The sequence below is a fragment of the Paroedura picta genome, chromosome 1, assembly GCF_049243985.1.
Source record: "Paroedura picta isolate Pp20150507F chromosome 1, Ppicta_v3.0, whole genome shotgun sequence".
NCBI lineage: Eukaryota > Metazoa > Chordata > Lepidosauria > Squamata > Gekkonidae > Paroedura > Paroedura picta.
In genome coordinates this window covers 28,098,964-28,112,678 of record NC_135369.1, presented here as the reverse complement: position 1 = coordinate 28,112,678, position 13,715 = coordinate 28,098,964, and the positions used below count along the sequence as shown (strand labels likewise).

Sequence of the window (13,715 nt, the reverse complement as noted above, 5' to 3'; positions counted from 1 at the left end):
AGGGAAGAAAGACACAAAGCACAAGCAACCTGGTCAGTACCACTGGAGAGAGAATCGGGATTATCTGAACACTGAGGAAGGAGCCTCCCCTCCGGGCTTGATAGCTGGCAGGTGCCGCTTCCTCCTCATTCATAAGGGCGGCTTGGACAGCACGGAGAGGAGTCACTGCTGGATGGCCACTGTGGCCTGCAAGTTCAGTGGGGTGGCAATCGGTGCCGAGGTCCTCCTCTTCTGGTCCACGTGCTCCTGCTTTTGGTACAAGAGCCAGGAGAAGCTACAAACGCTCCTTCCCTATGATGCTATCCCACAAAACCCAGTCCGCACACCCTGGACACACACAGAGCCACACCATGAAGCCTGCAGGCCAGAGCTGCCTCCACCTGACCCATCGCAAGATGTCTGGCCCAAGGGGGTGAGGGCCAATCAGGGTGCAGAATGCAGGGAACCCAGAATGCAGAAAATTGTAGGACAACTGCAGAGGGAACAGGGGGCAGGAGGGATCACCGGAGCAGATAGGGGGAGGTTATCGGCAGAAACAGGGTGGGGTGGTTTGGATGCAGGTAAGAAGGCCTGCAAGTCTGGACAGCTGTGTGTGGTGCAGCTATGCTGAGGGCCACTGGTATGATCGGGGCTCTCTTTCCCGACAGCCAAGCCCACCCTAATGCTCTTCCCCCTCCCCTGACTCAGAGTGTTGGTTATTTGGGAATTGGAGGTCAACATCCTGTCCCCACCCTTGAGTGAAGGGATGTGTGGATCATGTTTTCCATGGACTTTGTATGGCACACTTTTCATCCCCAGTGTTTGAGGGATGCTTCACATTCATACTCCAAAGGATACATGGACATCTTCTCAATCAGTTCCCTGTAGAAGCCTCAGCCATCTCCCTTCCAATGGCCAGAGAGCCAGCTCAGAGTCTCTTCCACCACCCCACCCTCCCTTTTGCTCAGTCAGAAAGCCAGGTTTGCTTCCCCGCTCCTCCACATGCAGCCAGCTGGGTGACCTTGGGCTCATCACAGTCCTGGTAGGGCTGGCCTCACAGAGCAGTTCTTTCAGAGTTCTCTCAGCCTCACCTACCTCACAGGGTGTCTGCTGTGGGGAGAGGAAAGGGAGGCAACTGTAAGCTGCTTTAGGGGTCCAGTGGGTAGTGAAAAGCAGAGTATAAAAACTCTTCTTCTTCTTCTCTGGGTGGGAGGAATCTTGGTGTAGTCCTAGGATTTCCTCACATCCCTCAAAGGTAGGCACCGGTATTTCCCAGGTAGAGAGTAATAGACCTTTGCTGGACGGGGGGAGGGGAGTGGGTTATATATTTATTATCACCATTGTGATATTGTGTTTTAATTACATTTTAATGGGTTTTTATGGGATTTTATTGTTCTTATGAACCTTTGTAAACCGCTGCGAAACTTTTGAGAGCGGCAGTATATAAATAGATAAATAAATAAATAAATCACTCCCTCCCCTGGGGGGGGAAGCCACATGAGTAGAAGGTGGGATCTGTGCAGCACCCAGCGGCCTTAGCGAGGTTGATGCATCCAACATATTCCAGGAAATGTTATCAGCCACTGTTGCAGGGCATCCCATAAAAAATGAACAAGTGTTTTATGCAAATGTCATCCTTTCATGCTCCCGGATTGCTCAACCATTGTTTGTTGAGATGACACCTGGAAAGCCAGCCCACTGCAGACTGTCCTGTGTTACCCAGTAACTTCTGAGCTGGATGTACAGATCTGGTGGAAAGAACCTTGTGCCGCACTCCCCCAAAGTATGATCTTATTTTTAGAGGCCTCCTGGAATTATAACCCATCTCCAGGGATCAGCTCCCCTTGGAGGACAGGGCAGCTCTGTGGCCATGAAACTCTTGCTGAGCTCCTCCCCCCCCCACCTGCACCAGCCCCCCCCCCCCAAGGAATCTTGCAAGCCGGAGTTGGCATCCTTATGTCCAGCCGAGATCCCAGCCCAACAGGCTTTCATTCATCAAGGTACAGTAGAAGTACAACATGCTCTAAGCACCATCCGTGATCACAAGTCCCTGCAATTCAGATTAAAGCTAGTACAAAGCACCATACTCAGTGCCACCAAGTGCCAATTGAAACCGTTACTACCATTACAGAAAAAAAGTCATAAGGAAGAAGTGGGAAAGGAATCCTATGCAAGGAAGCAACCACCCAGAAGGCCCTTCATCAACACCTGCTTGCCTTCCCAGTGCAGAGAGGGGCACTCTGACAAATACCATCCTTGGTGGAGCCAGGGGCATGCAGAAGCCATCTGTGTTAGATTCAGTGTCCTCAGAGAACTATCTGCCAGGTCTCCCAGGGGAAGCCTCCCCCAACAAAAAGGGGCCCTGGAGATGCTTGCAAGCTGATAGTGCTTCATCAGGCAATGAAGTGGAAGTTCCCAGATCACACACACACACACACACACACACATTTCCCCCAACATTGAACCCAAATGACTGATGCCGTTATGAACTTAGTTTGCCATTTCTGTCAGGCCCTTGTATCTGGAAGACATCTTCATTAGGTGGCCCACCAACCTCTGCTTATATATGTGGTCCTGTAACTTCCAATTCATTGTCCGAGGAAGCGTGCAGTGCACACAGAAGCTTGCATCTTGAATACAACTTTGTTGGTCTTAAAGGTCCCGTTGAGCTCAGAGACGATGAAATAGCCCCGCATTCCACTAGGGGGCGGTAGCATGTCTTGATGAGTCCCCAAAGGCCATGGCAGCTCCTGACCCCTTTCGCGGCAGACGATTAGAAATGTGCTTGTCAAAAGATCTCGGCAACCATGAAAATGAAAAGAGGAGGTCGGATCAGCTTTAAACCTGCCCAGCAGCTACAACGCGTAATTACAGATGGTTTTAATGCCTAAGAGGATAATGTGACCTCAGAGAGAAAGCAGGGAAAAGCAGAAAGGGGATGGGATGGGGGGAGGGTAGCCTGTGCAGTCCAGGTGGAAGAGTCTGAGCACATGATGGGCCTAATAACAGGGTTGCCAATTGCGGGTTGAGAAATTCCTGGAGATTAAGGGTGGAACCTGGGGAGAAAGGGTTTGAGGAGGGAGGGACGTCAATTAGTAGGATTCCCAGCCTCCAGGCACAGCCTGAAAATCTCCTGGAGTTACAGCTGATCTCCAGGCTGTATCTTGGAATATGCAAGATCTGTAGTGTGCATGGCTCAAGAGGAGGAGGAGGAGTTGGTTCTTATATGCCGCTTTTCTCTACCCGAAGGAGGTTCAAAGCAGCCTACAATTGCCTACCCTTTCCTCTCCCCACCACAGACACCCTGTGAGGTGGGTGAGGCTGAGAGCCCTGATATCACTGCTCGGTCAGAACAGCTTTATCAGTGCCGTGGCAAGCCTAAGTTCACCCAGCTGGCTGCATGCAGAGGAACGAGAATCAAACCCAGCTCGCCATATTAGAAGTCCACACCCCCTGCAGGGGGCATCAGAGGAGATGTGTAGTTAGCATATTTAGATCAGGAACTTCCTGGTATTTTTCAAATAATCTCCTGTATAGTGCAGGGGGTTGGACTAGATGACCCAGGAGGTCCCTTCCAACTCTATGATTCTATGATGCTATGATTCCTCCTGTGTCCTAATCAGCTCCATTGGAGACTTCCTGCTCCTTTGACTACATTTCCTCCCTATTTGCCCTTAGATGAAGAATAGCTGTTAGACAGCTGGGATTCTCTCTCTCTCTCTCCAAATTTTTTTCAATTCTCAATAAAACTATTTATTCTTTAAGCAGTCAGTGCTTTGCCCTTTGCATATTTAAACACTATCAGCACTGAAGAGTACCGTTCCCCTGGAGAACCTGCTTTTGGAGGGTGTCCTGTATGAAGTCCCGCTCCTCCCCAAGCTCTGCCCTCTCCAGAAATCTCCCCAACCGGAAGTTGGCAACACTGTGAGATACGATATGGAGTCCACCCTCCAAAGCAGCCTTTTTCTCCAGGGGACTAGTTAGAACCCGGACTAGCTTTAATCTCTGTTGCCTGGAGATCAACTGTAATTCCAAGAGATAACCAGCATGGTATATTGACTAGGAGCCTCTAATCTGGAATACTGGGTTTGATTCCCCGATCCTCCTCATCCAGCCAGTCGGGTGACCCTGGGCTAGTCACAGTTCTAGTCACAGTTCTCTCAGAGCTCTCTCAACCCAGCCTAGCTCTTAAGGTGTCTGTGGTGGGGAGAAGAAGGGAAGGCAACTGGAATATTGAGGGAAGGCATCCTCACTGAGTTACTATAATGGCATGGGGGACCACCAGCAGAGGACTGCTAGGGAGGGACAAGTGCAAACCATTGGGAAGTCCCAAGCCAAGCACTCTCCCATGATAGGCCAAGCTGTTTCTGCATGGACGTTCCCTGCAGACCGAAAGGTGGCACCTCCGGGGATCCTCTGAACCACCTCCTGTTCCACTGAGATGGAAGCAAGCCAGGTTTGGTCCTTTGCATTGAGGGAAAAACGTATCGGGGAAGACTAGGCATCAGGAAACGCATAAGTGAGCAGTGCCATGGTGCCCACGGGTGCTGTGTTGGGGATTGTTGCCCATTCAGAAGGTGGCTGGAAAGATATTTCTATTGCCTTCTCGACCAGTCCCCCTGTGTGGCATTCTGAACACTTTGGAGGGAAGGTAGGATACAAATGTGACAGACTAGAGCAGGGGTAGTCAAACTGCGGCCCTCCAGATGTCCATGGACTACAATTCCCAAGAGCCCCCTGCCAGCGAATGCTGGCAGGGGGCTCATGGGAATTGTAGTCCGTGGACATCTGGAGGGCCGCAGTTTGACTACCCCTGGACTAAAGGATCCCATCCTCCCTCGTTCATTCTTCACATTATTATCCTCATCGTGAAAGGATTATATTCAAAGAGGTGGGCTGATCTGGGAACAATCTGCGACTGATTCTCCACCATGTGCATTCATTTATTTATACACACCCCTTTCTGTGAAATTCCACTAATCTTAATATAATCCTTTTAACTGGCCTCCCATTCCGATTTCCTACAGATGTTTCATCTGAGCAAAAGCATTCGCAGGTCCGTTGTCCGCTGTGGTCTTCCCACCCCACTGCCCCTCCCTCCAGCCCACTCCGAGCGATGCAAATTCTTCCAGAAGATTTCAAGATGCCCAAGACACTTTCACCTGACTTTGAGCCTTCAAAATGCACCTCGTCATTCTATTGTTATTTAAGCGCCATTCGGGATGGTCTTTAATATATTAATTCTGGGCCTTTCCCTTCCCAAGGAATTTGAGCAGGCTGCCAGGTTTAAAGGGCAAATTAGTTATTGAAGGTTTTTTTAAAAAAAATCCCATAGATTAACACCTTTAGTATGAATGCCTTCAGTGTGGATTATGAGTATCTGCAGGGGTAGTCAAACTGCGGCCCTCCAGATGTCCATGCACTACAATTCCCATGAGCCCCTGCCAGCAGTGCCATGGGAATTGTAGTCCATGGACATCTGGAGGGCCGCAGTTTGACTACCCCTGTTCTCGGGACTTGGGAAAGTTCATCCCGGCAAAGAGAAGGTTGAGATGGGACGTGATTGCTCTCTTTAAATACTTGAAAGTTTGTCACTTGAAGGAGAGCAGGGAGCAGTTCCTGTTGGCAGCAGAGGATAGAAGCCACAGTGATGGGTTTAAATTATGTTCAGAATAGCTAGATATCAGGTGGGAAATGTTTACAGTCAAGAGTAGTTCAGCAGTGGAATGGGCTGCCTAAGGAGGTGGTGAGCTCCCCCTCACTGGCAGTCTTCAAACAAAGGTTGGATACACACTTTTCTTGGATGCTTTAGGATGCTTTAGGCTGATCCTGCGTTGAGCAGAGGGTTGGACTAGATGGCCTGGATGACCCCTTCCAACTCTATGATTCTAGATTCTATGGATTTCTATGATTACTTGCTCTGAAGCAGTCTCCTAATCAATGTGGCACACATCAACAGATCCAGGGTCACTCCCTGGAAGATTGCATTCTGTCAAAGAGAGCTTTGACTCCCCAAAGCTTATACCTCTAAGGTCTTCTTGGTCTCTTAGTTCTACTGGACTTGGATCTAGCTGTTCCACTGCAGACCAAAACTATGCTCTCACCGAGACGCCCCCTTAACACACCGGCCCTAGAAGAACAACTTCAGCAGTGGAGATGATGTGACATTTACTGGGAAGTGATTCAGAGCATGTGCAGAGCGCAGGCAGCCTGGCCTCTGGGCAGAGGGAGAGTGTCTGCTGCCCTTCCTTTCCTGGCCAATAAATCCTGGGTGGTATCATTCGGAAAGGTCAGCCCAGCCTCAAGCCTCTCCTTTCGCAGCAGTCTCTTTGTCCTCCCGTGAACCCAACTGTGCAGTGCAGATGCAGACAGGAGGGGGGGAGGGGGGAGGGGGGAAGAGGGGGGCTGGCTCCAGCCTGCATCTTATTAGGGAAGGATGGACAGCCTCACACAGCCTATGGGAGGAAGCCTTCTGCCAGATGTGCTTTAACCAAGCACAGAACCCCCCCCCCTTGCAATTCCCACATTAAGAATAAGGGGGTGGCCTGTAATTACTGGACAGCAAGGGGGCCCAGAGAAGGGAGAGGAGGCCAAATGAAGCCCCCCTCTCCAGCCCCACAGGCAGCCAGCTTGACCTCACTCAGCCCCCTGTCTTCAGGGAGTCCCATCGAGTTTGCTTAAGTGTAGCAAGCGGAGATGGCTTTTCACTTGGCAAAGAACAGGCGCATCGAGAAAGAGAGAAAGCTATAAAAAGAAAAAAGGGGCTGGCAGGCATGGGCTGCATCCCCCTTCTTGGTCTCTGACTCAGCATCAGCCCCGCAACCGCCTCCCCCGCCCCCGCCCCTGCCACAGCGACTCAAGCCCAGAGCTAGAGATGCCCCTAAATGTGAGACGAAGTCAAATTTGAAGCAGGCTCCCAGCCAGGCAGGAAGAAAAATTAGTCTGAGGAATTTGGACCGAAAAGATTCCCCCCCCCCCCGAATTTAACCCTGTAAACTCTTCTGATGGGTGGATGGCCGTGAAAACCTCCAACAATTCAAAAAGGTTGTGGTGGTAATCACCACCACCACCACCCCAAAAAAAAGTCCAAACATTTGCCAAGGCAGTGTTGGAAACCCTTCTCTTATAAATATTCATACTACACACATCTACACTGTGCTAGAGGACCATCCAGAAGTTACAGAATGCTGCTACCAGAATATTGACTGCAGCAGCTTGTAGGGACCGTATCACTCTAGTCTTTCCCCTGCACACTGGCTCCAATTTCCTTCCAGGCCAAATTCAAGGTGTTGATATTGGCCTTCCAAGCCCTTGGGGCCAGCACACCTTACAGACTGCTTCCTGCCATACCAACCTGCTTGACCACCCTGGTCATCTTTAGAGGCCCTGAGATGTGAGGCTACATGGGTGGCAACCCAATAAGGGGTTTTCTGTCATGGTGCCAGCATTTGGAATTCCTTTCTCTGCCAACAAGCAAATACTTCCTTGTTCCATTTGGCACTCACTCATGTTTTATGACCAAGGAAGACCAGCTGGAAGCTGCAGCTGGTCCAGAACATGGCCTGTATATCCATGGAGTGCAAGGAGCTCGTGCTATGGGCCCTGCACTTCCAGGGGTGCCACACGGTGCCTTTCCCCACGGATCAGGCCTGTAGTCTGTCTCCTCGCTCCTTTCCCCGCAACCTTTTCTGACACAAGGATGTTAAGACAGCGACATCAACATGCCGGGGCAGGAATGAAGATGGCTGCATTGCATAAGCCCAGCCCTAAGAAGGTAGAGCCGAGTGTCCCGGCAGGAATTAAGAGCGTAGCTTCATTCATACACTGTCTGCATTGCCTAGGAGAGAAGAAGGAGCCTGCTTCATCCACCTCTGTCCAAGCCCAGTCCCTTTCTTGCCCACTGCTGCCTCACCACCACTGCTGCTCCTTCTTCCATGCCCTGAGCTCCTCAGGTGGTAGTTGAGGTGGGAAACTTCTCCTTAGAGGACCATTGCTAGTCAGAGTGGACCTTGATAAGCCAATAATCTGACTGGCTATAAGGCAGCTTTGTGTGTTCTTCAGTCTTAGCCCCACTGCCTGAAGGCATCATCACTGATGAAAGCCAAGCATCAAAGCTATTGCAGTTCTTCCACAGGAGAAAGGACTGCTGGAGGTTGCTTAGGATAATACTGGGGAAGGAGGGTGATGGTGGTGGTGGTGGTGGTGGTAAAGGTATCCCCTGTGCAAGCACCGAGTCATGTCTGACCCTTGGGGTGACGCCCATCTAGTGTTTTCTTGGAAGACTCAACACGGGGTGGTTTGCCAGTGCCTTCCCCAGTCATTACCATTTACCCCCCAACAAGCTGGGTACTCATTTTACCGACCTCGGAAGGATGGAAGGCTGAGTCAAACTTGAGCCGGCTGCTGGGATTGAACTCCCAGCCTCATGGGCAGAGCTTCAGACAGCATGTCAGGTGCCTTACCACTCTGCGCCACAAGAGGCTCTTGTAATTATTATTAATAATAATAATAATAAATAAATATTAACGATTATTATTACTATTACTACTAATAATAATACTGGTAGTAATGTTAATGATAACAACAATAAGAGATGAAGCTTCTAGGGAGAAATTGCTGCTAAAGAGAATAATAAATTCTATACCACCCTCCCAAAGGATGGCTCAGAGCATAATTAACATAATTAAAACGTAAAATACAAAATATATCAATCATAAAAATTAATTTAAATAAAATTTTGCAAATTGTCACAAACATTAATAAAATTAAGTGGCTGTCCAGTCAGTTTATTCCAGATCCCCCTGGGGGCTCTGCTTTGGCCATTTTTAATGGGGAGTTCCCATCAGGGTTTGACAGATGTTAATACAGTCCAGAACAGCCCTATTTTGTACGATGTTTCCAAAGACTGCTTGGAAGAAGAAGAAGAAGAAGAAGTAGAAGAAGAAGAAGAAGAAGAAGAAGAAGAAGAAAGGCACTCCATAAATGTGGAAGAAATGTTGATCTGACACCTGCTGGAAGCAGATCTGTGTGCCTCCACTGGGATTAACTTTCTCTTCTCCCTTAATCCCTCTTGGTTTAATAGACTTTCAGGATGCAACCAGACTGGAGAAGAGGGCAAAGCCCACATGGATTGTTCTTTCAGTTTCTTGCCCTTTCAGAGCATAACCAAACAATTATGGGCTACAGTAGAAGAGCTGGGTTCAAGTCCTACAGCATCTTAGAGGCCAACAAGATTTGGGGGGCATAAGCTTCTAATACATTTTAGATCTTCCTGTTTCGCACAGGAAAATCCAGCTGCAAAATCACATTGAAAGTACATTATTCAACATTCAGGTGTTTGTTGAAGGTATCTTGGAAGTTCTTGCCCCAAAACTCTTATTGGTCCCTAGAAAGCTACTGGACTTGAACCCATCTCTTACCAGGCCCCATAGGCATCTTACTAGGGGAGGAGAAACACCCATGCCCAACTCTGCCTCTGTCAAAACCAGTGACCACCATCACTGGTACGATTGCCAGCTCTGGGTTGAGAAACATCTGGAGACTTTTGGGGTGGAGCCAGGAGTGCATAATGCTGTGGAGTCCCACCTCCAAGGCAACCATATTCTCCTGGGGAACTGATCTCTGTCACCTGGAGATGAGTTGCAATCCACGACGAAGTGGAGAAGGAGGTGAAACCCTTGTCTCTGCCAAAGCTGTTATGACTTCTGGACATTGTATTCACCCACTTCCTAGATGCATGCAATGGCTCTGGGCCTGTGGGCCTCACAAAGGAACTGACACCTGTGAGGGACCTCCATGTGGCTCGTGGTCACCTGCCTTCCGTTGGGCCAGGGGTTTGCCGAGCTGTTTAAAGGCATAAAGTTTGTATGCATCTTACCAAGCTGGGCCTCTCTGGAGATGGAGTGGCTGTTTCAGGCCTCTGGACTCCCCCCTCCCTCAGGAAGGAGAGGATCAGGGTATCACGCTCCGCTCCTCCCCCACGAGTCTAGGGAGCAAGGCCTGGCCGGCTGCATCCAGCTGTCCCGAAACCTGATCGGAATCTGACACAGAAGTTGTTATGCCCTGGACTGGGGGGTGGGGGTGAGGCCAAGATTGCCAATATGTGAAAGAGATTTAAATAGCTTTTGATATATTCCACGGGGACTGCCCAGAACATCTGGGGAGCTGCTCGCTTGCCAAGACAAACAAATGCCTCCCTTTCCCCACCTTTGATTCCACCCACCCCCCACTTCATAAAACAGGCAAGATTGTGGAGCCTTCATCTATAAGTATTTGCGCACATCACTTCAGCCACGGGGTCCTTAACCTTCCCTTGCTCCATCAATCAAAAGGTTGCATTTCCTTTCTCAGAAAGCACGGCCCGGATTCTCCCTGTCCCCCCATCCCTTTCCCCACCCTCATCCCTGGCTTATGTCTTCCCACCCTACACTCCGCTCGCCCTTGAGCTGCTTTCTAGTAGTTGCCAGCTTCTCTCCTGAAGTTCACACGCAAACCCACATAAATATCTAAGAGGATGATCCACAAAGCAGTTCCCATGATAGAAACCTGGCTTTCATCTCGTGGAAGGGCATGTTTCTTTCTAAACTTCATGGGGGAATCTCTGCATGGCTCCTTGTTATTCCCTCACAGGGTCCTGCAACATTTCTCCAGTCCTTGCTCCAGCACTAGCAACCCCTGGGAGATGCAGGAGGGCAGAGTGTGGACCATTGGCATTATGCAGAGATTTGGATGCCACTTCTGGTGCAAACACGAAAGTGATGCCATGGCACACAAGTGGCCTCTAGAGTTCACCCAAATCTTAGAGCAGGATCTTGACTTAGTGGCATTCATTCCTCTGTTGCACCAGAAGGGGCCATGTGATGCTGGCCCCACACTGGTTCCCCTCCAAACTTGTCTCATGCTGCTTCGCCAAACGGCAACAAGGAGTGACAGGGCCTGGGGCAGGCTAGTAAGAGACCTCCCTGTCTGGGAGGCTGTTTTACATGGGGCAACAACTGAAAAAGACAGAGCTCATGCTGTTGTGAAATGTATCTTAGACAAAAAGATGAACTGGTTTTTACACCCTGCTTTTCACTGCCCAAAGGAGTCCCAAAGCGGTTTACAATCACCTTCCCTTCCTCTCCCCACAACGGGCACCTTGTGAGGCCAGTGGTGCTGAGAGAGCTCTGAGAGACCTGGGGATGGGACCCGGGGATCCCCAGGAATTATAGCTCATCTATAGACTAACCCGGTCAGCTACCCTCAAGAAAATGGCTGTTTTGGAGGGTGGACTCCATAGCATTAGACTCCCTGAGGTCCAAATCCTGCTCACTTCTGGCACCACCACCAAAGGCTCCAGGTATTTCCCAACCCAGAGCTGGCAACCCTAGAGAGAACGGTGACTGGCCCAAAGTCACCCAGCTGGCTGCAAGTGGAGGAACGGGGAGTCAAACCCAATTAGAGATTGCTGCTCTTTAACCACTGTATCATGCTGGCTTTCGGGGTACCTCCCCGGAGGTGCTAACAATGGACCCAACTGGGAAGCAAGAAGCAGTCGCACAGGAACCTGCCAAGACAGTTGCTCCATCAGATCTGTGGGACCCAGGGCATGAAGGGCTGTGCAGGCCTGCACCACCCCCTGGAATTGTGCCTGGAAACCCATCAGAAACCTCAGAGGCCTCAGGGGAGGACTCAGACAGCGTTGTTGGGGTTTTGATGCATGGCATAGCCGTCCCAGCCGTCTGGGCTGCCCTCCTCCGGCAGTTGCACAAAGGCTTTAAACAACATCCGGGCTGCAGAAGAACTGTGGCCGCCTACCGGCTCCGTATACAATAATTTTGTTCCTTGCTGGGGGGTGGAGGAACCCTTGTCTGACTCCACCCTGCCTATGTGAGCTGGGAAGAGGTCAATGTTTCCCCTTGTAACACTAAACACTGCCGTGGCCAAGTGACCTTCTGCGGGCATCCATGGAGAGTTACGGAATAAACAGATGATAATCCGTCTGGCCGGGCCTCCATCGGAGAGGAAGACGTCCCTGCCAAGGGCAGCTGCAGCCAACTATGCCCTCCCTCCTCCCTCCTCCCTCCCGCTGTTGCCACGGAAGATAAGAGTCTAGCCAGGGAATCTAGATTTATGAAAGGAGCCTGCTGGCAGAGGAGGATGTCAGGCCTCAGCTGCTGCCTTTTAACAAGCCAGCGTCTAACCCTACCGGCTTCGGGAGACGGCGGCTGCTCCTACTAATGTTCCTGCTGATGGCTTGCAAATTCCACTGGGGCAGCTGAGTGAGTCCCTTGAGACAAAGCCGGAGGAGGAAAAAGGCTGGTGACTCTGGCAAAGGCATGGCAGGTTTCCTGGGCTAGAGCCTACTTCCTCAGGTGCAGGGCACGAAATGCCAGCTTGCACGCCAAGGGGGAAACAAATGGCAAGCTTCTGCCTTCAAAGGGCCAGAGTTATAAGGTGACATTTCTGTGCCAAACCTGGAGGAAGCATCCATGACAAGCACAGAGGGGTGGCTCAGAGGTGTCCATTGTGCGTGTCGGCTGCCGTCAAGCCTCAGCTGATTTATGGTGACCCCAGCAGGAGGCTTTCAAGGGAAGTGAGAAAGTGCTTTGTCATTGCCTTTCTCTGCAGAGTCCTTCTTGACTTCCACGCACTGACCCTTCTTGGCTTCCCGGATCTGACAAGTTCAGGCTATTCCATGCCGCTTTCCGTCCCAGATGAATCTATTAAGCATCCCCAGTTAATAAGGTTTTAGCCTATCGTCGGTTCTAATTCAGCACACTCAGCAGCGATTCCCTGCTCACATATAGCTGGCGCCTAAAAACAAACACAGAGAGGGGGCCTGGGGGGTCATAGGAAACAGTAACTTTGCTGAAGCAAGCCCAGAGGGGAGACCTGCATTCAGCCGTGGCCTGGACTCTGTGATACTGGAGGTCCCTTTCAACCCAGTCAGGCGAGAATTTGACTGGGAGTGAGTCTTCCTGAGATCCTCACCCAGGGAGCATGGGGCAATGAGTTTCTGAACCAGAAGGGAGCTTGTAGATGATGGGGCTGGTCAGCAGAGCAAAGAGCACAGCCAAGGTGCACAACTTGATTCAAGTGTAAATAAAGGTTCATTTAGGAACTAAGAAAGAGAGGGAGGCCCAATAAGAAGTAGGACATTGCCCTAAGAGTAGCCATCTGGAGACAGACAAAGAATGACACTTACAAGGAGAGAAGAAGCTGACCTCATTGTCCTATCTAGTGCTTTTCTTGCTGGCCCCTCCTGCAGGATCTTCTATATGCACCAGATGGTGCCTTTCCCGATAGGGTTAACACCTTCCTTAGGCTCATTGTTCTCTGGAGCCTGCTGCACTTTTCTCTTCAAACTGGCTCCCAGGCTTGCCAACTACCTGGAGATTTCTAGGTGGTCCTTGGTGATTTCAAGGTGGGGGAGATTTCAAGGTGGGGGAGTGGGGTTTAAAGAGGAGAAGGGTCTTGCCGCCCACTTTCCAAAGCAGCAATTCTCTTGTGGAGAAATGGAATAAGTGTGTTAAGCAAGAAATAAGTGGCCCATGCAGTCTGGAGATCAGGATTACTTACAAGATATCATCATTACCACCACCACCCCACCTTCAGGCTGCCAGTCTTAGTTCTTCCTGGAAGACAGCTGGATAGGGAAAAAGGAAAGGCCAGGGAAGGACTCAGTTTAGCTCCGGTGTTGATCAAAAATCCTGACCCTCTTTGGTCTTTCCCCCCAATAACCCTCCTCAAGACAC

The 13,715-nt window shown here is 50.3% G+C and overlaps 1 protein-coding gene across 1 annotated transcript in view; it reads right to left on the bottom strand.

Moving 5' to 3' along the window:
* KCNK3 (potassium two pore domain channel subfamily K member 3) overlaps positions 1-13,715 on the bottom strand; it is an 89,437-nt gene that overhangs the window by 13,602 nt on the left and 62,120 nt on the right. The window lies entirely within an intron of this gene.